Below are 24625 nucleotides of genomic sequence, written 5' to 3'. Positions count from 1 at the left end.
TGACAACCTAAGTCACCAAGTAAAGGTTAAATTATACTCATTTTCCCCCAGTGAAGAAGAATATAAAGATCTGCGGTAAAATACTATTTTAAAATATCTTAATATTTATAGGGTTAGCCCTTGGCCATGCAGAGAGTTCAACTCTCCAGATGCAGATTCACTAGCAAATATTGAATGCCACCTAGGCATTGGCTAGATGTGTCCAACAGTCATCTCGTAGAATTCTCATCAAAATCCTCAGTAGAATTTATTAGCCGCATTTTACAGATGAGGAAATCAAAGCAGAGAGAGGTTGAGTAGTAAGGGGCAGAGACACGTTTTCTGGTTTGCACTCTTTCTGCTTTCTGATTCTTCTTTCAGAACAAGTAGATGCAGGGTTCTAGAGGCGTGAGATCTTACAACAGATGCTTAAAGTCTTCCTGAACATCAGTCAGCAGGTGCTACCATCCATTTGGGAGGCTCTTTTCTCTTTGCATTTATACAAATCCTCTGTCAACATTCTAGTCCCAGCTTAGCCTCCCCTCTCACTACCAGCAGAAAAGGGGCTTCTGAAAGTAAAGATTGAGGAACAATATTAGACTACTGAGAATGACATATCAGAGGACACAGCCTCCTTAACACACGAACAGGGCTTGGGGAAAGGAAAGTGACATTTAGGCTTTGCCATTTGTTCTCTCATCTAGCCTGCACAACTGTCCCATGTTTATATACTTCTATAATGTACATATGCTGACACACATTATAGAATTCACCTATGCTGTGCCAGGTACCATGCAAGTATTATCTCTACTCTTTACATTGGGTAACATGACCTCCCAAAAAAATCTTTAAGTGGGTAACATGATCTCCCAAAAGATCTAAGGTTCAGAGAGGTTTAGCAAGTTGCCCAAAGTAAAAACACTATGAGTAGTACTGGGATTTAACGCAGAATGTCTGGCTCCAAGTTCAGTATTTTGTTTTTGTTTTGTTTGTTTGTTTTTTCACTATATTATGCTGCCTCTGAGAATAAAGCCCTGGATCCCAAAGGGGCTAAGCCTATCACATCTGCAGAAGGTCCTTCTAATTTGGGGTCATGGTACAAAAAAAGAAGTTGGAAGTTGCTTGTCTCTTATCATGGACTAACTGGGCAACCCAGCTCCCTGGCTGGCATCTCCTGAGTCCCAAACAGTGTGAGTGGAAAACCTGGTTCTATGAACACAAAAAGGCCTCATCAACCAGCCTGGAAACTTGAAACCTGAGAGTTCCAGGGATCTAGGGGCCCCAAGCATCATCCTCTCTAAAGGGCCCCTCTTTACAACATTCCCAGGGACCTCTACAAAAACTTCTTAGTGGCTGGGAATCTATCTCGATGATGAATTCTAACTTTGTAGAGAGTTTTTGCTCTATAGAATTAAACGACTGTTAAAATCTGTCTCTCTACAGCTTCCACCCACTGGGTCAACACTGGGTCCTTCCTCCATGGGATCCCCTTTTCATTCAGATAGTGGAAGCAGTGAGGACATGTGCTCCTTCTCAGGATGTACACCTGGGGTCTGTCGGTGGCTTCCATTCTCCCCAGTGAACCTCAGTGGGTCTCAGAACTGCAGACTGTGGGCAGTCTACTGGCGCCAACCTCTGAAGGGATCTGACCAGCCCTCGGTGCAGCAGAGCTGAGAGGAGGGCATATGCTTGGGTCAGGCTTGAGTCTCAACAGCCACTCTGTTTAAACCCCTCAGACAGTGCCCCATCCCATTAGATCATGCCTCCTCTCCATCCTCAACATTGTGGTCCAGGACGTTAGTGAATTATCACCTTCAGGGGCCTAAAGATTTGCAAAGTGCTTAGCAAAGTACCTTGGAAGAAGTGCCCATTTGGCATATGTTATTATTTATTATTTGTAGTATTGTTGTTCCCTAACAATAATACCAGAGAATAATTAGCAGGGAGGAGGCACTGAGGCTCACCAAAGACCCTAAACTGCTTTTGATTAACATAAGTTGTGCTGATAAAGAAATCTGGGTTCTAATTACAGTTCCATCGTTAAAGATGAGAAGGAGGAGAAGAAGGAGGAGGAGGATTTTGATAATAAGAGCCACAGCAAGAGCAATCAACCATTTCTACCATGCTTATAAGCATGGTACACATTGAATTGAATGTTTACAGCAGCCCTGTAAAGTGGATATTATTGATTGTTCCCATTTTACAGATGAAGAAGCTGAGGCTTAGAGAGATTAAGTAACTTGCCAAGGTCACATAACTGGTAAGTGACAGGATTAAAATCCTGGTGATCCCCAAATCCCTGATCCCTGGCTGTTAATCACTGTGATATTTTCTGTCACTAACTTGCTGTGTGAGTTTGGGCAAGACAATTACCCCTTCTTAAGCCTCAATTCCCCATCTCCCAGGGCTTTTATAGCTCCAGAAAGCAAAAGAATTGACTTGAGAAAGACAGTGAAGGTTCCTGGGGAAGCCAAATTTCCCCTTCTGGGCACACCACCCTCCACCTTCCTGCATATGAATTCCCTCCCGGCTGCCAGGGCAGCTCTCAGGCTCATCTGAACATGTAAATCAGAATTAATTATTCAAGACTGGGCTTACTTTGCATACCAATTCCATTTTCTTCTGTGTGGGAAGGTTCTCACCCCTTTTAACAGTTTAGAATAATGTGCATCAGACCTCAAAAATGAAAACAAAAGTTAAAAAAAATAGAGGAAGAAGGATAAGCTGGTTTCTTTTGGTGATTGTTCTCCCTGTCTAAGGCTGGGCTGGCTGGAAACCAGGAGGGCAGAGACCCCTGCAGTCTAGGATAGCCTTTGCTATTGACAGTGAACAAGGGGTTCTTGAATTTCTAGATCATGGATATTTTTTAGCTATGGACTCTTTCTTCCAGAAAAAAAAATGCAAAATGCAAAACTTGGCAAACAATCACAGAGTGTCCCTGAGAACCTGAAGTTCAGGACATGCGCCCCTTGTTAAGAAGCCTAGAATGGTTCAAATCAGAACTATTGTGGAGATGAAGGCCCATTGGATTCCTGGGCATGCAGGTATGTCAGTGAGCATTAGGGAAAATGCCTGAGGCAGTGGCCCCCAACCTAGTCAAACACAATTCACCTGAGCTGCCTGAAGACTCCCTCTGTTCTTCATTGAGGCAAAGATGAACCAGGGCCCATCTCAAGGCACCAGAGCCTTGATTGGCTCACCTGAGAGTATGTGCTTAAAGGAAGATGTCTTCAACCATATTCCTGCAATAGATATTAAAATGTTATCACTTTTTTTTTTTTTTTGAGACTGAGTCTCGCTCTGTTGCCCAGGCTGGAGTGCAGTGGCGCAATCTCGGCTCACTGCAAGCTCTGCCTCCCGGGTTCACGCCATTCTCCTGCCTCAGCGTCCCGAGTAGCTGGGACTACAGGCTCCCGTCACCACGCCTGGCTAATTTTTTTTTTTTTGTATTTTTAGTAGAGACGGGGTTTCACCGTGTTAGCCAGGATGGTCTCGATCTCCTGACCTTGTGATCTGCCCGCCTTGGCCTTCCAAAGTGCTGGGATTACAGGCTTGAGCCACTGCGCCTGGCCTAAAATGTTATTTCAAAATTATAGTATATGACCAGTGATATAAAAATAACCACGGAGAAACAAAGATGAGAAGAAAGTAATTTAACTTTGAGTGGTGTAATGATGAGTCCTATTTTTCTTTTTGCTGATATTTTGTTTTTGCCATTTCCCATAACAAAAAATTTTGTCTTATGATGGAAAACACAGAAAATTAACATTAGAAATTAAAAAGGAAGACCACTGGGTAGCCTGTGACTAGTCTCTGAGAGCAGAGACAAATGAGCTTTATCACGATATTAAAAACAAGAACAGCAAAACCCAATAAAGCCTGGTTTATCATTTAAGAACAGCTATGACGAGCTGAATGCAAGCAGAGAAAAAAATTGGCCAGAGGAGAAACAAAATAAACCACAGACTCAGAGAGAGGCAGAAGCAGAAACCAGGGTGCTAGTTCATTCCTCTCCAGAAAAAGAGAGAGGAAAAAGTCACACATACCCTTGTTGCTGACTCCCACCCAGAGTTCTGTGACATAGCTTTAATTTTTCCAACAAATCTCCTTTTGGCCTAAGCTGCTTTGAGTGGGCTTAGTCTCATGCAACCAAATAATACCTAAGACAGTATGAAGCCAAACAGAACCAGTGTGTCTACTCTATGATTGAGTGTCTGGGACACCTGAGTAAGTGTGGGGGACATCTGAGAAATTATGTGTAACATCTGCATGGGTGTGTTTGTGTAACAGGCTGAGTGTGTGTAACAGCCAAGCATTTGTGACATCTTGAGAGAGTGTGTGTGTGAGATCAAAGTAAGTGTATGTAGCACTGGAATAAGTATGCATAGTTAGCTGGAGTCAATAAATGTTTAAATCTGTGACCTGTCAGTTATGATTTCTATCAATTTCCCCTCCACAATCTGGTCTTTTACTTAGCCCAAGGGTCCCATTTTTTGCAAATATCACCTGGGACCAGGGTAGGCTTTCTCTGGAAGGTTTGCTGTCCAGGTTCACAGATCGTCAAGAGAGAAGGGCAGCCAGTCCAATGAATCCCCGTGCTGTGCTTCAGATAATGTCAGCTGATTCTCTGCAACCCCCTTCAGAAAACTTAAGCCCTAGGCCAAGGGGCAGTTCACCCTTGATCTTAGCTTCAGGCCAGGATTTCATCTGCTGCTCAAAACAACCCTTGGGTGTATTCAGGGCAGAGATTTCTATTTCTGTGTCATAGATTAGTAAAACTGAGGTCCATAGTAATGAAAGGACTTGTCCAAATCCTAGGAGCAGCTAGGATCTAAACTCTGTTCTCCCAACTCCGGAGTCTGTGTGCTTCCAATCAGGTCACACTTCCCAACTAGACTCTGCAGATAGAATGGCCAGTTTTTCTCAGACCACACTTGCTGTGGCTTTGAACCCACTGGCACAGGGGCTGGCATAGGAACAAAGAACCCTGAGCCTGCAAAATGGCCAGGCCTATGCCTGAGAGCTGTCAGGAAAGCAGATTCATTCTGTTGGCTTCTTGGGATTGGTGTTATTTGGAGGACCAATGGCATAGAGATTGCTGCATCTCTGTGTTTCATCAAGGCAGACAGCAGAATCCAGAAAGCCCAGGAGATAGACATATGGACTGGTCAAGTACTTATTATAGCTGATATTTGTTTCTAAAACTCTACCAGGAAAATGGGGAGACTCTGGCAGAATCTAGTGGGCACTAAGAAGGCATCTTATTTGGCTGAAGCCTAGAAGAATGTATTGTTGCACCACATACCGAAGCCACTGTAAAGGATAGCACTGATGGCTGACGTCGTTTAGTGCTGCTTCCTTCCCTGCTGGTCTCATGAGAACTGCTCAGCCCATAGGGCTGCCTGACATCTGTGAAGGCCAACAAAATTGATGGGCTAACTCCTAATCTATCCCCCAAACTATGTCTGCCTTTCCTAGATGTGAATTCCTACAACAAGGCTTGAAACTCCAATTAAATTTGCCCTCTAAAGGGAATCCTCTGGCTGTAGCCCCATCCCCACCCAGTGATCATCTCAAACAATATTCATCCTTGACACCTCACTAAATCAATCCATCAGAGTCTTTCCTGGGAGCAAGATTTTATGGGAAGGGTCTGGGAAGCATATATGTAACCTGACTAAGGTTAGGGAGAGGTGGTGAATGTTGAAACATAAAGATAGGAAGTTGAAAGTTGAGAAGATGAACTATTCCAGCATCTCAATTTGCAGAAAGCCTATCCACTCACATTCAAAGTGGTGATTCTTGTGACTGAACACTAATGCAATGATTTCCGTGTGTTGGGCATAGTTTTACGAACTTCATATGCATTAACTCTATCTCTTTTCTCTCCATTTCTTGGACTCACTGCTTTGCACAGATTAAGTAATTCATGGGCTGAAAGATAACCAAAATGGTTAAGATGGATATATGTGATAGTAAGGCAATAAGAAAAAAGAAATAGAATCATGTAGGGGTAACCCTTTTTGTTACTGGTATTAGTTTGGAAAACATTTTCCTGCCCCATATTCTCCATAAACTATTTTCAGTGGATCTATTTAACTCTGGCTGTCTTTTTCCCACTTGGCTGGGAAACCACCGAATGAAAAATGGTAGATTTCTATTAGAAATAGAAAACAAAATCACAAGCACCACTATTAATGAGGTGATTTAAAAATATATATATATTCAATCAAAAGTAATTGAGGCTGAGCATAGTAAGTCATGGAAAATTATAAACTATGCCCACTCTAGGGCATGACTGACTATTAAAATTTTTTTCACACCATTGCCTACAGAAAGCAGCTGGGCACCATGCCACCAGGGAGGTGGCAGCAGAATGGCCTCATTCTCTAAACAGGCTTGCAAAAAAGAGAACAATCAGTTGGATTACTGAATAAAATTTAACTCATTTTATGCCATGCTAGGTGGATTTTTTGACAAAGAACAGCTAAGAGTTGACTTCTCAAGAGCAAGCCACAAAATGGCTTATTTATTTGAAAAACATTGAATACATTTCTTGAATACCCACTATTCACTTTTGCATTGGTTATCCCATTTAATTTTGTTTACAAAACAACTATTTGTAGGGTTATTTTACTCTCTCTAGTCTATAAAGGCAGAAACTGGAGTTCAGATAAGTCAAAGTGATCTGCCCAATGTCTCAGAGTTGACCCATAGCAGGGTTGCCATTGTGTATTTTGAGTCCACTCCCAGAGCTTTTCTGATGGCCCCACAGATGCCTGGTTTCCTTGTTCTGCATCTTTCCCTTGCCCCACATCATGGTTCAATAGGGACCAACGTATCTCAGTTAACCAGAATTTCTAATACCCAGCAAATTTCTTTAAAGTCCTTTTCCATTTTACTCAGAGTTAAAAAGAAAACTCTTCTATTTCAACCTTGGTAGTTGGTAAGTGCAGAACAATGTCTGGATCTCTTTTCTGCTACTTGTCAGTCCAGAGAACATTAGAGTATTTCTTGGGAGGAACTACTTATAGAAGTGATCTCTTTGAAAGTACTTCTTACTGTCCAGGACTGTGAGTGAATTTGGAGGGAGGTTGGGAATCTCAGGATCCCAGAATGTCCAAGTTCTCTTATCCAACGCTCATCTTCTCGCTATCCCTTCCTTTTCCCCTGCTCACCCTCCTGCTGCCACCACCACCACCCACATTACAGATTAAGACCTAAAAGGAGGCAGAGATTTGGTTTACTTGGGTATAAGCTGATCCTAGCATATATCTGTTATTTCTTTCTAATGAATCCTTAATATGAGACAACTTCATTGTGTTGTCTCACAAGTAGAGGAAAGGTAAAAATTCTATTTAGGTGAAATGTTTGATTAGCTAGGACCTATTTTGTCAAGATCTGAGGTTACATTGCATGATGAAAAGGACCCTGAACCAAAGATCATTTAACAAATATTCCAGCTTCAAATTCACTATCTATTACTGGTATGACCGAGGGATGTTTATTTAACCTCTGAGTCTCAATTTATTCAATTTCGAGTGGAAGTAATGACATTTATCTACTTTACAAGATGGTTGTGAAGATCAAGTAACATAGTAAGTATGAAAGTATTTGAAACTTTTAAAAGTGCTGTAAAAATTGTATGTCTTGTTCTTGCAACTTGTTCCAACAGAATCCCAATCTCTGATCCATGCAATTGAAGCATTACCAGGACCATAAGTGGAGTAGCATGAAAATAGCAAAGGCTCTAGAATCAGAGTGAGGCTAGTTCCAATGGTAAATCCGCACTTACTAGTTGAGTGCCCTGGAGCAAATTGATTTTCCTCACTGAATTTCTATTTTTCACCTATAAAATGAAAATAATAAACACTTTCCTCATTGAGTTGTGGAGAGAATTACAGTTGTGTGCTGATAAATATTTAACAACCAGATTTGTGGGCAACAACAACAAATAAAATACCTGGTTTTAGTGTTTGTGGGTTTTCATGGTATAAATACACTCAGTGAGGCTGGCTTCAAGTTACCAACATGGTGTCACTGAATGACAGATTGGGAAGAGACGTACAGAATTGGCTCACACAAGACAGCCAGAGCCAGCCCATCCCCCAGATTACATGAGTTAATGAATATGAAGATAGGTTTCCCCTTACTAGGAAATCAGTAAATGTTCATTAACTGTATTTAATGCTTGGGTCTTATCCTCCAATGCTCACAATTTAAGGCAGACACTGAAGTAAGCTGAGGGGAAAAAAAAAATCTATGAACAAATTCACTGCTGGGGTAAAGGATGCAATAACTAAAAGGAAGAGGCATCCTAGTGCCACTATGAGGACCAGATAACTAGGGGAAGAAAATCAGCAGAAAAAGAGAAATCTTTACGCCAAGCCTGGATACAGTGAAGGACCTGGAATTCATCCCTACTCAGTATTATCCAGATCCTCTTCACTCCACCATCACCTAGGTAACTAGGGCAGTGTGGGATTCGTTGCCTGGCAACGGTGTCCACCCGTCTACTCTCTACACCCATATGCCCTAACCTCTGGTGACATTTCCTCCCCACGGGCCACCACCTGTCCCAGGAACACATCTCTCTATTGCATCCACTGGCCCCAGGCTAAGCCAGGCCCAAGGCCACTTAACCTGAGTACACCTGCCCAGAAATTCACAATTCTGCTGGCTCTCATGGAAGAAAAATGAAAGACAAAGAGCCCAGACTAGTAGCCAGGAGATTTGGAGTTTAGTTTCAGCTCCAGGCTGGACCAGATGCTGTGGGACCTTGGGAAGCTTGCTTGACTTCTCTGAGATTTTGTTTCTTCTTCCGCCAAATACAGATTCCTCTCAAATCTATACAATGGGGATTTTCTTTCATCTGCAAAATGGGGAATTATAATGCCTGCTGGGCCCCTGCACAGAGTTGTCTTCAAGTCCATGTATATGACAAGTCCTCTGAAATACATCAAGTGCAAGAGGAGACGAGGTAATTATTACTATGGCCAGCAGTGCTGGCTTGGACTAGACCTCCAGCCTCTCCAGACTTCCCCGAAGCTGGGCTGAGGACTTGGCACCAGGAAGCCAAGAGATGAATGAAGCCGAGTCTCTTCCAGGACAAAGCAGGTGACATGTTCTAATGGATTCTGAAGAGGGTTTGTGTTCCTGCCCTTAACCATTGTAGCGCCATTTGTACAGGCAGCCGGAATCCTGCCCAACAGCAAGAAGAAAATTGGCAGCCCAGGGAAGTGAGCAGCTCTCAGGTTGGACTTGATTAGGGACCAATTTGGGCCTGTTAGCCGAGCCTCCAGTATCATCTCAGCCAATTACTGGCCCAGCCTGGCCTGCAGCTGGCTGCTTCCTTCCAAGCTAGACACTTTTATTTCCAGCAGAGCTCTCCCTTATGCCTGAGGCAAGAGACCAGGGTGACTGTGGCCCATTAAAAAGATGGAGAGAGAAATAACTCACTCAGTAAGGTAATGGTGTGGGTGGGGCTTGAACTGGAGCTTTAATTTAAAAAAAAACCCCTCAATAAACAGTCTTGTGGCTTGTGTATAAGCATGAGAATTTATAAACTCTCCCCAGCTATGGGGCTCTGATGACTATTAAACTTCACGTCTGGCAGAGAAATTTTGGCCTGATGGGCTAACTGTGCTACTCCACCTCTGCCAAGCCAAACAGGCTGGCAACCTAAGAGGGAGGCCAGCGAAGCCATGCTCAGACTGCCCCTCGCCCTGCAAGAGCTCCTTGGATTGGGTCATCCTCCAATCAGAGCTGACCCTTAGGAAAACCAGCATCTGCCAAAGGACTCTCCTTCCTGCCCCTTTTCCAGCCTCTGCAGAAACCTGGCGCTTGCTCCTGCCTCCCTACAGTCAAAGTATTGTTCCCAGGAATGCAAAGGAGAAGGGTTAAGTCTCAGAATAACCTGTTGTCTCTTCCCGGGGGTGGTGCTGCCTTTTGTATTTAATAGACCTCACTCTTCAATATGGCATTCAATGCCTCCCACAATCCAGCCCCTTCTTACCTCACTTCTTGCCACTCTCTGCTTCCCACTTACTCCTCCGTGTACTCTTCATATAGTTTCTTGCCTGTGGGTCTTTGCTTGTGCTGTTTCCTCTTCATAGTATATCCACTCCCTTATTCTTGCCTTATGTAGAAGAGTCATTGAGTGCCTGGACTCTAGGGCCAACTTAAAAATTTGAATCCCAGCTCTACTACTCAACAGCTAATCAACTTTGGGCAATTTTCTTCACCTGTTAGTGTCTTCAGTTCCTCAACTATAAAATGGAGATTAAGATACTTACTTCATAGGGTCATTGTGAGGATTAAATAAGTATATGTGTTTGCATATATATGTGTGTCTGTGTCTACACCGTGTTTGGTATCTAGTAGGCATTATATAGCTAGCTATTTGTTATTATTTTGCTTTAAGACAATGTCGGCAAACTATGACCTCAGGCCAAATCCATCTGCCTGAGTTCATAAATAAAGTTTTACTGGAACAGAGCTACACCCATTTGTTTATCTATTGTCTATGACCTTTCCGCTACAATGGCAGTGTTGCACATTGGTGACAGTGACTGTATGGACCCCAAAGCCTAAACTATTTCCTACCTGCCTCTTTGTGGAACAATTCTGTTGTCCCCTACTTTAAGATTCAGTTTAAAAAGAGGTCAACTCTAACACCCCCCATCCCCAGGCTGCATTAGGCACCTGTTCTTTATGCCCCCATCCCACCTCCCCATATCTTTACCTTTTGCATGCATATCAGTATTTCAGTGACCTGATTGGGTGCCTACTTCCACCATTGGACTGTGAGTTCTTTAAGAGAAGGAACCACATTGTCTTCATTTGTTTTTCTCCCACAGGTGATAGCTGAATGAATCATGAATAATGGATGACATAGCATGGGATTATACCTTGAGCCTCTAAGAGACCTAAGCACAAACTTAGTGAATTGAGCAATGCTGCCTGATTTGGAATGGGACAGACCAGCTCACTGAGTTGGGGCTCCTGTGACATTTACAGGAAGGACCTTGGCCTTGTCTAATTCTTATCTGTTCTCCCCAAGGCAAAGCCATTTTAGAATGAAATAGCTTCAAAAACATGAGCCGATGAGGGAGAAGAAAAGACAACCTTGGCATCCACACACGAGTTTTCATTATTATTAATTCTCAGTGCTTCAAAATCTCATTTCTTCTTCACCCTCTTTCACTGACATTAGTGCAGTGCTCAGAGGTGGCTTGCCAAGCTATTCACAAGAGATTTGAGGGAATGGTGGTGAAGAGGCAGGAATGGGGCTGAAACTCAAGAAACACAACAGGAAATAACAATCCCAAGCCATGTGAAGGCTGAGAAAGTGGGAAGATGGACATGTCTGAGGTTTTCTTGAACTTTCTTCAGCCTAACCTTTGGTTAAGAAAGGCAGGACATGTAAGCTTGAAGACAAAGGTGGTAGGAGGGAGAACGCTAAGACTTTGATGTGTACCTAATGTCACATTCATATAAGTGGGGCTACTGACTTGAAACTTGAAAGAAACAACTCAATCTTGACAGTACTGTGGAAAGTTTTCTATGTGCCATAAAGGAAGGAGGATATTTGGCCATGGGCAGGTGAACAAACAGACAAAAGAAGAACTTCAGTCCCTGCCTTCAGGGAGACCTTCATTGGACAGCTTAAACCAGTAGAACTGTAATTGTCCTTGTAAATCTGAGCGAAAACCCAACCAATAATGTGTACAATGAACCCTAGAGACTGGATTGGATTCTATTACTGGGAAATCTCAGTTTAACCAAAGATTCCCAGCCAGTGACGCACTTACTGTAAGCAATATTTAAAACAATAAAATCTCCTGTAACAGGAAAAGAATTCAAAGAAGCCCTTGGGGTTCTTGTAAAATGGTTTGGCCTATATAAATACATGCTGTGTAAACTGGGTACCCAAGAACAGCAAGCAAAAGATCAGGTGAGTTGTAACTTTGACAGTTACCAAGAGGACCAAGGGCAGCAGAAATCCCAGGACTGGAATACACCACAATCTCAGCGTTTTTGAAGTGTACTCCTTGGGATGTTTCTAGATATTTTACCTACAAGTTGTTGTTTTCTTTTTTTTTTAATGTCTGCAGTAGAATCCTTAGTATATTGTTGTACAATGTGACTTTTAGAAAGGGATAGAATATACATCATTTCTTGTATTGTCTCACATTTATTTGAACAGGAAACATCTTTTTTATAGAGAATTGCCCACCTCTCATGTCCTGCAAAGCACAATTAGAGATAAAGGTCTTGGTAATATTGTGAGCTCTTTGAGGAAAGAATGGCTTTTCTTTTTTGGTATCACCAGTGCCTAGGACAGAACTTGGCACAGACAACATACTTAGAAAATGTTAGAGGATGGAAAAGACCTAAAGTAAGATCCTGATGTCCTGAGCTTGTCATGGACTATCCTAGCCTCAGGCCTGTATAGACATTCCATAACCCAGAGAGAGTAGAGAGAAGTTCAATGAGGATGCTTCTTCAGTTTCCAGATTCTAGCTAATCTAAACTAAGAACATGGGAGTTTTCCAAAAGAAACATAGATCACCCAGGTACTTGTCCCATCAGCTTTAGATAAAGATTACTTTTCCTTGAGAGATAATTGAATCAGATTCTTCTGAAATGGCAAAGGCCTATGGACTGCCTTTCAGTATTCCAGATGACCAAGCAGCTCAAGACTCCCTCAAAGTAGCCCACACAAGGAAAATGTCATGTGTCAATTTGATCTTGAATTGGCAGGTTTTCCAAGCTGGTAGCATTTTAGAGAATATTTTAGGAGCAATGCTCATGCCAGAGACAAATAAGTTTCCAGTAATTTCCATGAACAAAATTCTATAACACTCTTGCTGTACCCTTACATACTGTTTTAAAATGCCTGAAAATTATTGAAGTTATTTTATCGGCTACATTAATTTCCTCTTCAAACATCTCAACGTATCAACTTGAAATTAAGCATCAAAATTATGCAGTTGCATTTAAATACGTTAATAATCATAGGTAAACAAACTCAAGGCTGAAACTGTCCACAAAGAATGGAGGGCAGCTTGTTGGAAGTTCACAAACACAATGTAGGATAATTATATGCTAAAACACTTAACCCTGGGAATATTCAGAAAATTTACAAAGATCAATTGCTCATAAAAAAAGAAAAAAAATTTTAATCAAATGAGAGTTATCCAGTAAATGGTTAGAAAATTGATGGGAATTCCTTTGATAACACCATTTTGATTTGATTAGTTGTACTATTTTTATATCTTTAGTAAACAGAGTTTGATTATACCACTGAGCTCCTTTGCTACCGAAATATTACAAACCCATTTGTGGCTAAGAAGAAAATGGAGAAGGAGAATTCAAAAAACCCTTTAAAGGCTGGGCAGGGTGGCTCACGCCTGTAATCCCAGCACTTTGGGAGGCTGAGGTGGGTGGATCACGAGGTCAGGAGATCGAGGCCATCCTGGCCAACATGGTGAGATCCCCATCTCTACTAAAAATACAACAACAACAATAAAAATTAGCCGGGTGTGCTAGCATGTGTCTGTAGTCTCAGCTACTTGGGAGGCTGAGGCAGGAGAATGGTGTGAACCCAGGAGGCAGAGCTTGCAGTGAGCTGAGATCCCGCCACTGCACTCCAGCCTGGGCAATGGAGGGAGACTCCATCTCAACAACAACGACAACAACAACAACAACAACTTATCTCCTGCTGTTTTCTAGTTGTATTAGTTTGTTAGGGTTGCCATAACAAGCACCACAGACAAGTGGGGGCTTAACAACAGAAATTTATTTTCTCACAATTCTAGAGGGCGATCAAGATGTCAGCAGGGTTGATTTCTTCTGAGGCCTCTCCTTGGCTTGTAGATGATGCTCTTCTCCCTGTGTCTTCAACAGTCTTCTTTCTGTGTCCAACGGTGTCCAAATTTCCTCTTCTTACAAGGACATCAGCCATATTAGATTAGGGCCCATCCTAGTGACCTCATGTGCACTTAGTTACCTTTTTAAAGACTCAACTCCAAATATTGTCATATCCTGAAGTACTATGATCTCGAACTTCAGCATATGGATTTGGGCATGGCGGGAGAACACAAGCCCATAACACTATTGGACACTAACTTTCTCTTCCTCCATTTTGTAAAGGAAAGACTATCGCAGCTTTAAAACTTTTTTTTACTGTTAAAAATTTACATTTACACTCTCCAAATCTATCCCACATATCAAATTACAAACATTTCTGTTGATTTTATCTCCTAAATTTATCTTTCATTTCTCTTTCTCAAGTCCTCATCAACCCTTGAAGCAGCTCTCTTCCTGACCTCTCTAGACAACCAGCAGCCAGAGTGAGCTTTCTACATAAAAATCTTATAGTTGCTACCCTGCTTAAAACCCATCCTGGATATTTAAACATCTAAAAGTTCCGAAAAGTTGTCAATAATATTTCTATAGATTTATCCAAAGGAAAGAATCAGAAAATTACACAAGTACATACTTGCAAAGATTTTTGTTACAGCATTATTTGCAACAGAGAAAATTGAAAATCACCCAAATTTCCAATAACAGAAGTCTGGTTAAATGAACTCCAGAGGTGGACCCATGCATTAAAATACCATGTAGCCATAAAAAGGATGAGGCCAGGGAATATGTTCATTGGCTATGAACAAATGTTAAATTTTTAAAAATCCAAATAATTAATGAGATATATAATCAGGCCTCTGTATTAGCAGGTTCCACCAACCAGATACTGAAACTATTTGAGGAAAAAAAAATAAAAATAACAATACAATAGTAAAAAAAAAAAAAGAAAAAGAAAAAAAAAGAAAACCGTACAACTATTTACATAGCATTTATATTTTATTAGATATTAAAAGTAATCTAGAGATGATTTCAAGTATACAGGGGGGTGTATATAGGTTATATGCAAATACTATGCCATTTTACATAACAGACTTGAGCATCCTCAGATTTTAGTATTCTTTTGGGGGGTCCTGGAACAAATCCCCTGCAGATATGGGGAGATGATTGTATGTGTGTCGGGGCTTATATACATACAGTGTTTATGTATGTGTGAGTGTGTGTGTTTTTGTGTGTATAATGTTCTTATTTATGAAAGAGGAATAGATTGAGAGGTGATAGATGATAGATAAATAGATATAGAATTTTGAAAAGATATAGATCGAATTGTTACCAGTAGTTATCTTCAATGGGGTACAGTTAAAAGTGATTATTTTTGTTTACTTATCTGTATTACCCAATTCTTCAAAAATAAATATATATATACATAGTTCATGTCATAAATAAAGTTTAAAAACTAAAAACTCTGCTAATTCTCCCTTCCTCACAGATATAAGTTCAAGCTTCCTGGCATGACATCCAAAGTTCTTCACCCTGGAGACAGACTACTTTTCTGGGTGCGCCTCCTGTCACTCCATCCCACCATCCCTCACCCTCACTTCACCACTCCCTATTGCCCAGCATGTCATGCCTTCTCCTATCTCTGTGCCTTTTTATGTGTCTTTCTCTCTACTAGGCTGTCTTTTCTCATGCTCTTTGACTGACAAACTCCTATTCATCCTTTAAAACCCATACCAAACATCACCTCCTCTGTAAAGTTTTTCTATCCTTCAATACATAGCTGCTCTCTCTTCTGGACCCCAGAGTTTTTTTGTTTATGCGTCTATCATAGCAAGCAGGTTCTTCGATTTTGATCATTTTCTGTTTCTTTCACTACACTGTGGGAATTTCAAAGACTATATCAGGATCTTAGAGTTAAAAATCCCATGGAATGTTGGTTCCCTCTACTAATGTGATATCCTAGCTGTAGAGTAGAGCAGGAACACTAACTGAAGCCCACCACAAAAGTGGGAATTTAGGGCCCATCAAGTTCCTTCTAGTCACCTAATCTGTAGATTTTTCAGATCGTTCTCCAAGGAAGACTCACTAACACTGCATTCACTTTCTTCCATATCCAGTGGGAGAAGGAAAACAGGGCAGAAAAGCAGCCTCCTCCTGATCCAGTTTCTCCCCCTAACTCAGGGACAGTGAGCAGCACCTTCTATCCATCATCCACTCACATCTCACTACCCTGCCTCCAAGTCATGCAGCCCCATTGGATGAGAAATACACTCCCTAGCTGCTAGAAGTCCTTCCCTGACTCCATTCCTCACCTCCTGCCACCCTGTCCAACTTGCACAAACTCATTCCTGCCTTGCAAAATGAAGGAATTTTCTCATCATTCGCTCTTAAAAAGCCATATGGTTATTTGTCTTGTTCTTTGGTTGGTTGCAAACCTTTCCACAGAAACACATGTTAGTACAGCTCATCACCTTGTGTCAAGGTGTCCGTATCCTAAATGTGCAAGGCTTCTCTTCCTGCTGCCTTTTTAAGCCTTCTTAAAATGAAAACACGAGAAAAGGATTTACTCACTGGAAACAACATTGCAAAATCACCTCTTTGTTTCACCTGTGGACACCAAGAGGCCCAAAAAATCACTAGATCAATCCTTTGCCATCATGAAAGAAAATGAGGAGTTTTCCTCTCCCCTGGGTCAAGCAGCCTGCAGAGGCTCCTTCCACAGGTTATGGTTCCAGCTCTTCTCTAAAATGAAACTAAGCCAAAGCATCAGACACATTGCCCTGGCACTGGTATATAGGAGGCCTATAACCCATAAGGTGGCTGGGAACCAGAGAAGGCACCCTGGTATGCATGGTTTCAGAGGCCACTGGCAGTGGCTTCAGGCATGTTTAGGGGACCCCTTGGCTGCCTTTTGCCTCTCAGAAACAACAAAACCATTTATTCCCCCAGTTCAACCACAGCATCTCTTCCCTCCCCAATGCCAGAAAATCAGGGTTGAGAGGTGCTGGTGGAGGAGAGATGCACTAGGAGTGGATGGGGTGGGAGTCACTGCCTGCACCATGTGAACTGGAGTGTGCAGGCATGGGGTTTCAGACCTAGAGAGGCACTCCCTTTGCTTTCTTCTCACCCTATGACCCTCTCTTCTCCAAACCTCCTTTAGGAAACCCATCAAAGCTTATTCAAGTTCACTGCCCTGACTCAAGGGAGAAGAAGCAAATGGGAATGGAGAGAGAGTCACGTTGCAACAACCCACACTGTTTTCCTCTCACTCCTCAGGGATCACCTCCCACCCTAGATGGATCCATCCTCTGGAACAAGAACACACACACACACACACACACACACACACACACACACACACACACACACATAAACTACACTGAGAACAACTGAATCCTAAAGGGAATTGGATGACAGTGAGAAAAAATATAAAGAAAGCCAGTTTCATGAAAAACAAAGAAAAGAAAAATAATGTATTGAGTAGCTGGTATGAAGCAGTCTCTATGGTAGGCATTTACACATATATGATTTCATTGAATCCCAATATCAACACTGTTAAGATATTGTTATTCCATGTTAGAAGTGAGGAAGCTGAGGCTTTAAAAAGTTATATCTCAATGTCCGCCTAACCAGAGTGGGTAGATGGAGACAAAATCCAGGATAACAGACTCAAAATCTCATTCTGTTTCTAGGTCCATGTTGGTGTTCAGACCAATTGGTCCAAGCAGCCACAAAGAGACTAGGTAACTACGATGACTTTGCAGTTATTCCTTGCTGGGGTCTAGGACTGACCCAGATCTGGTTCTACTTTAAAATCCTATGGGTCTTAGTGGAACTAACTCCTTGGTGGTGCATAATATTCAGCCACACTCTCTGCATCTCCTCCTTGTCCCTGGGTAGGGTAGCCCCCAACCAAGCCCTTTATGCTGCCCTAAACAACTGACTCAAGAGACTGTTGCTGTGTTAGTTGTTGTAAGATATAGGCCAGGTGGCTGGGAGAAACAGTTTCCTAAGGCCTAGAATGGAGTTGCTCTGGTGAACATCAAAAGCAATGTATATGAGTCTTCCTTCTGAAACCCCCATGAAACCAGAGCAGGTCCCTTCAATGTGTATTCAACCACAGAGAAATCACTAAATGGCTCAAACTCAGCCACTGCTTCCTCCTGAAAAGGACACATTTCATCAAATCCTGATGAATTCAAACCCTTTGTGACCCCAGGAATAAAAGCATTTCACCTCTTTATGTTTAATTTTCTCAAATGGTAATGGGAATGTTAATAATAGCTCCCTCAGGGGGTTATGTAGAGGCTCCAGTGAGACAAGATGTGAAAAATACCCAGGGCACTGGCCCCAGAGTAAAGGCTCATTAATGGAGGTTGTTATCTGGATATTAGAGGATGATTGAGCTCTGCATTTGGAAGCAAAAAAAGTTAGGATTCTCTTTGGAAAGTTGCTTATAGCAGCCCTTTTCTATAGAAAAATATAAGGGTGTTCAAATTATTTCTTTATTTCTTTGCAAAGAAATGGTGAATTGGAATAGCCTACCCCTTACAAACAACATGACCTTGGATGCTTATGTCATTGGCTTAGGCCACTCAGGCTGCTATAACAAATATCCATTGACTGGGTCTAAACAATGAAGATTTATTTCTTACAATTCTGGAGGCTGAGAAGCCCAAGATCAAGGCACAGGCAGATTCCATGCCTGGAATCTGCCCCATTTTATAAATGGTGTTTTCTTGCTGCCTCCTCACTTGGCAGAAGGCAAAAGACAGATCTCTGGGACCCCTTTGAAAAGGACACTAATCCCGTTCATGAAGGCAGAGCTTATGATCTAGTCATCTCCCAAAGTCCCCACCTCTTAATACCATCACTTTAGAGGTCAGGACTTCAACATATGAATTTGAAGAGGGGCATGCAAACATTCAGACCACAGCAGTCACCATTCTAATCTCAATTTCCTAACTTGTAAAAAGCTCACACAGAAACAAAACCAAACCAAACGTCACAGGACTCTTTATTAACTTCTCTCATCCCCCACTTCTTCATTGCAATCCAAGCTGCATCATCCCTCACCTCCACTGGTGCTACATCACCAAGCACGCTGCTAGCATTCTGTGCCAGCGAGACTTTCTCCATGAAAAAAAGTCATCCGTTGATTTGCATTCTGAAGGAAGCTTGCCCACTGGTAACAAACTGCTCACAGAGCAGCATCAGCCCATGGACTTTACTTTCAGTGGTTTATTATACATTTAAAATGTGTCTATTGTATTTTTTCATGGAGTTAGATTGTACATTCAGTAAAGTATGTCAGATGCACTAATCTTAAGCATACAACGTGATGAAATTTTACATACATATACACTGGTGTCACCGTCATCTGGAAACAGACATTTTCTAGCACCTCATCAGGTTCCTTTGTGCCCCATCCCAGTGAATACCAGCCCCTCTCAGAGATAACCACGGTCCTGACTCTGTCACCACAGATTAGTTTTACCTGTTCTTGAACTTAGTATAAATGAATTATACACTGTGCACGCTATTGTGTCTGGCTTCTTTTACTCAAGTTTAAGTCTGTGATATTCATCCGTGTTGCTGCATGTACAATAGCTCATTCTTTTTTACAGTCTCTAAATTTGATTGCCTCACTCCTCTGCTCCCTCTCTGCAGTCTATCTGGTCTCATTTCTTCTCCAGGAATGTGCCACCCATCCTCCAGCTAAACACTTGCATATACTCTACCTTCTTGTTGGAATGTTCTCCCTTTTCCATCTCCCCTCACCCAACTCCATTTTATTCTTTAGACCTCAGATCCAATCCCCCTTCCTTAAGGCAAGCTTTTCCCAACTATCCCACTCTTGTCTGTGTTCCGTTCCGTATTATATTCTTTGTTTGTTCCCTCCACTGGTTACTCTCAGCTTTCCCCTCAACACTAGTTTCTCTCTAAGAAGAGGATCCACAGCACAACCTTTGTATTCACCACTATATCCCCAGTGGCCATCATTATAGGGACTCAGATATTTCTTGAATAAATGAATAAGTGAGTAAAGTGTCCAGTTCAGTGCCTGGCCCACAAAAGATGCCAGACCTGGCCTTCTCTTCCCCTTTTCACCTCGTGCTATTATGAAGTCCAAATACTCCACACTCTGTTCTCTGCCTCAGTAATCCCAACTCTTTAGATGAGGCCCTAGAAGAAATAAAATCACTACTTTTTTTCAGAATGTTTTCTGAAATACTTTCACCGAAGACATTCTCTGGAGGCTGAAGAAGCTCTGACTCATGCTTCATAATGGACTGTGACATTTCTCTGAGTTTTTTTAATGGCTCTCCAGAAAGGATTCCTTTCAGAACCATTAAGAAGATTGTGGACGAGGATATATGCACAGGAAAAAAGGCCCAGGAGAAAGTATAATAAAATGTTACCACTGGCTTCCTCAGGGTGATGGGATAGTGTAAGATATTTTTTTCTGTACTTTACTATAATTTCTAAATTTTCTATATTAAATATGCATTATTTTTAAGGAAAAGATACTCCTGTTATGTTTGAAGTGACTCATAAGGACATGTCAAATTGCATTTTATCACTGATACATGCAGACCTAATCCCACAGTCTGGGAAAGTAAGCCCTGGTTGAACAACCCCGTGGGAGGCAAAGGAAGCTCAAATGATTGAGGGTCAGTCTTCTTCCCAGATAATGGAATTCCTGCCAGTCTTGGGACTGATCAGGAAACCTTGGCCCAAATAAGCCACAGATCGTCCCCCTGCTCAGGAAGTGTCCACAGACAGGGGACTATCTGTGAAAGAAAGTTGCTGAACCTCCAGAGAAAGAGAGAGGTCTCAGAGTCTCTGCAAATATTTGAGAACAATTTTTCTGGCCTCCACTCTCGGGTTCTTTTGTTTTGTTTTTGCCAGACTAAACCCCCTCACTTGAACCAAATGGTTTGCATATGACCTTATTTCTATTACCCTCATCACCTGCATACGGGCAGCTCCAAATATCAACTATCTCTTTAAATATATGATCCTATGAGTTGAACACAACCAGATCTGATTTGACTGTGGGAGGCTGTATTAGGGTCATCACCTCCTTTGTTTTGAACACTATACACTCATTAATTTTAAGATCTAGCTACTATAGAGAGATTAAGAGCAGAAAGTCTCGACCCAGACTGCCCCCTTCAAATCCCAGCTCTGACACTAGCTGTGTGATATTGACCAAGCCCTTTGACATCTCTGTACCTCGGATTCTTCATCTGTAAAACGCTGACAATAATAGTACCAACCCCAGAGGGTAGCTAGGAGGATTAACAGGGTTCATGCGTGCAAAGCACTTAGAACAGCACCTGGCACAAGGAGAGGGCTACACAATTGTTAACTGTTAATATTAATGTGGCCAAACGGCACTGATTTCATTTAGGCTTTTCTGTTTTGTTTTTGTGAGGAGTGAGGAGCTTAGCTGCAAAAACTCCCCATTGACTGATATTCAAATTAAACTTAAAGCCCCTTAGATCCTTAACTCCCTCCATCTAGAAATTGTGCAACTGATTTTTGAACCTAGAGGCAGAAAAACAAATTTGCATTTTTTTCCCAGAGAAATTCCAGCGGGAAAGTAAGAGACAAAGTGAGAGAGGGGCAGAGAAAGAATAGTGACAGAGAGAGGCGACAGAGACATAGACAGAGAAACGTAACAGATTGAAACTGCTAGCCTGCATCAGAAATGAGGGCCTCAGAAAAGCTGTTCATTTCCCAGCTGGGTTTTGTTTTTGTGTGGGTTCTTTTTCCCCCCTTTTTCATTTGTGTTCACACTTCCCCCTCTTGTGGCTCATCAGAAAATCACAGGTGGTCCTTGCTTTTCAATGGATTTCAAAATCGGTGAACACTCAATGCTGGCAGTTCTGGCTGAGAAGATTGGGTCAACCCCTACCTGATCCCAGGAAGGGGAAGAGACAAGATGGGGAGAGGAGGCCAGGTTGTATAGTAATCATCACCTGCTCCTTATCCAAGAGTCATGTGAGCAGAAAAAGCTGTCTCTTCTCTTTCATTGATAAAGGGATGAAGGGCTCCAGAAATGACCCACAGTACTAGCCCTCTCGGGGATATTTTCTAAAAGGCTTTGGTAGGGGATGGATTCATTTAGGATCAGGCCAGTCAGATAGAAAAATAGTACAAACAAGTCCAAATGAGAACTGCAGATACAGTTCTCATATTCACTCTGCTCCAAGCCAGTTCTATGCCTTTGCTCACACTATAACCTACACCAAAAGTGCCCGTTCTTCAAGGATAGGGTAACTGCTACCCTATCCTTTCGTGATGCCTTTTGCCAGTCTGTCCCCAGACCCTTGCTTCTAGTAGAAATGTTTCTCTTCTCTCACTCCTCAGTATCTTATTATGGCTCTAATGTGGCACTGGTGAAGTTTGCTTTCTACGCAATTAACAGTGTCTTTGTCTTATCATCCCACAAGATTAGTGAAGAGGAAAGGGAAGAGGCTGGGTTTCATACATCTCCAAAGACCCAGCCTCCAGCATAAGGGGTGAGGGGGGGTGGATAAGAGAGGGATGGGGGGGAAAAGAAGGAGGAGGAGAAAAAGAACAAGAAGAAGATGGCGAATGTAACAGTTGGAGAATCTATTAATAGTTACAGGGTATGTGAATATCCATCAGAACTTTCTATTTTTCTGTAGTTTTGAGATTTTTCAAAACAAAATGTGGAAAAAAATGAAAAAAAATCACTTAATATGGCTTGCAAGTTTAAAAATCAGGTAAATGCCAGAGTAAGAAATAAAATCAGGACACAAATCAAAATTAGGCTTCTCAACCTCTAGAGACCACAAATTAGCTTTTAGGAGTTACAAACCTCAGGAAATTTTAAGTACAAGTTTTGTGTCAGTGCATTTTTCTAGGGAGAAAGGTTTTAACTCTTTCATCAGATTTTCAAGGGGTTTGTAACACCGCTATACACCCCCCAAAGTATTAAAATAGTAACCTAAAGAGAACTGGAAACAAAATGCTATTGCCAGACATGAGTATCAATGGCCATAGAATGATGGACTGAATTGATCAAATTTCAGAGACAAAAAATACCTTGGTGATCATGTAGCCCAGACCTCTACATCCAGATGGGGAAACTAGGCCCAAAGAGAGGTCAGGGAGTTTGACTCCAACAAATTTAACATGTTTCACTGGCTCCTAAATGACAACCAGGCTCACAATGTTCTCCTTGTGCCATGGGGAATTCTCCCCCCAGAAAAGCCATCCTGAAAAAATGTGATCAGACAATGGTCATCTTGTCAGCCCTCACAGACAAGAACATGCATCTTTGTTCTGAACCAAATGACCACATTCTTACAGGCTGATTGAAAAGAAGCCTTTGTTTAGGGGGGTATGGGTGTCTCGATGGGATCAGGGACACTCTCAGCTATAAGGTAGAAGGAGCAGGCCACTAACTAAGATTGATGGATGGTGCCAGCCCTGGCAGGCCAAACACAATGCAGGGATGGCCAAGTGGGGGAACAAAATTAGTTTGCAAGATTAGAACGTATTAACACAAGTCAGACAACTGTCATGTCACAGTTCTTCACCGTAATGCTGATTGGCAGGCAAGCATTTCTGATTCTGATGGCCACGGAGGCGAGGCATCTGCAATCTGTTTCGCATGACATCCCGCTGCTGGTAAATCCCCCCTGCTGGAGAAGCCAGCTTTTCTTAGAAAACTGTGTCCCCTGGGTCTTGTTTGGCAGGTCCCCAGGCCAAAGGTGCTTGGCAAGGTGGGAGAGGGCAGGGAGGATGTGGCAGCTGTCAAGAACTTTAGCTGAAGAGGAAAAGAAGGCTTTCTGAGCTCAACACAACAAGTACCTGAGGATCACTGACAAGCCTGTTACCAGGATGAAGATGACAGGAAGGTGCAAGAAACATCATAATCCCAGCCTTAAGGAATGTTCAACCCCACTGGGGAGCCCAGACCTACACATGTGGCCAAGTTCAATAACGATGCAAAACAGGCCAGAGTCAGCAAGGCCATTCCTTGGCTGAGCACCATAGAGCTGATTCTAATGAACGCCCATTGCTCTACTTACTTTTCTCTGGACCCAACAGGTGGTCAATAGATCAGCATGGTAATTTCATTACCAATCAAGCTAGAGAAATTTGGAAGTAGTCATGACCTACTTATACCCAAGTCCTGGGTGGTGCTCTTTCCTCATTGGTTTGTATTCTTTGAAATTTTTAGTGTGAGTCTTCTAACTTAATTTTGTTAAATATTGAATAAATATAAAAGAGTATTTGTAAAAATACTTGTATTAGTCCAGGTTACTATACTGCAGTGACAAACAACCCTAAAATGGCCGTGACTTGGCACAATAAACATGAACTTCTCATCTCTGCAAAATCAGCTGCTGGCCTGGACACTTCTCCAGAGTTACTCTCCAAGCAATGGCTCAGCAATTCAGACTGCTATGATTCTGTGGCTCCCCCATCTCAACATGAGTCTATGGAAGAGAAGGAGTTATCTGGAGGGTCATTCACTGACTTTTTCATGCTTTGGTCCAGAAGTAACACACACACACACTTCACACACACACACACACACACACACACACACACATCAATCCTGACTACAACTTATTAGCTTGAACAAATTCCATGGCCTTGCCTAACTTCAAGGAGATAGAAACTGGGAGGAAATAGATGGAATGCCTTTGACACAATATTTGAGCATAGAGCAAACATCCTTGTACTCATCAACGAGTTTAAGAGAGAGAACATTTTTATTACATTTGCT

This window comes from Pan troglodytes, chromosome 9 (assembly GCF_028858775.2).
Source record: "Pan troglodytes isolate AG18354 chromosome 9, NHGRI_mPanTro3-v2.0_pri, whole genome shotgun sequence".
Classification (NCBI taxonomy): Eukaryota; Metazoa; Chordata; class Mammalia; order Primates; family Hominidae; genus Pan; species Pan troglodytes.
This window is presented reverse-complemented; position numbering follows the sequence as displayed.